This window comes from Penaeus monodon, chromosome 30 (assembly GCF_015228065.2).
Source record: "Penaeus monodon isolate SGIC_2016 chromosome 30, NSTDA_Pmon_1, whole genome shotgun sequence".
Taxonomy (NCBI): domain Eukaryota; kingdom Metazoa; phylum Arthropoda; class Malacostraca; order Decapoda; family Penaeidae; genus Penaeus; species Penaeus monodon.
The window spans coordinates 17,198,270-17,198,901 of NC_051415.1; positions in this window are offsets into that span (position 1 = coordinate 17,198,270).

A 632-nucleotide genomic window follows, 5' to 3' on the forward strand; every position below is an offset into this window, starting at 1 on the left:
CAGTGTTGCTATGAAAGACTTCACTATACAATCAAGAAAGCTTGATATGTTATAATAAAAGTGATAGCGTTAAGTATATTTGTAACAAGGGTTATGATATTTTTTCTTATTATTATGCCCTTTCTTTGTAATCAATACCGCCATATCATCAAAGCTTGTTACATCTATAAATAATGTAAGAATTACTATAATGGTTTTTAACATTAGTATTACTGTTTTAGTAAAAGCTCTCTACATAAGCTCTGCGTCGGGAAATATAGCAAGAAAGGAAAGATTAATTTACATGGGTGCATGTGCGTTTTAGCTACTGTTGGTAGCCCTGCTGTCCTGGTGTTAGGTTTTCAACTGTGGACTTTAAAGCACGATTTTGCAAATAACGTTCAGTATGAGATTAATAGCTTTTGCTTGTTGAATTATGAGTAACATTTTGACTCGTGTATTTTTTTTTCTAATCATGGCGCACATCAAGAGATAAATGACACAGACATACAAATCGTGATTCGACTGGCCTGACTCAAGTCCGGGATTATCGTCACCTTAGGGGAAATAAGCGAGCATCCATGTCTTTTTCCCCTGGCACTGATGATCCATAGTCTATGACCATCCCAGATCTTTGTTATGTATTGTTATGC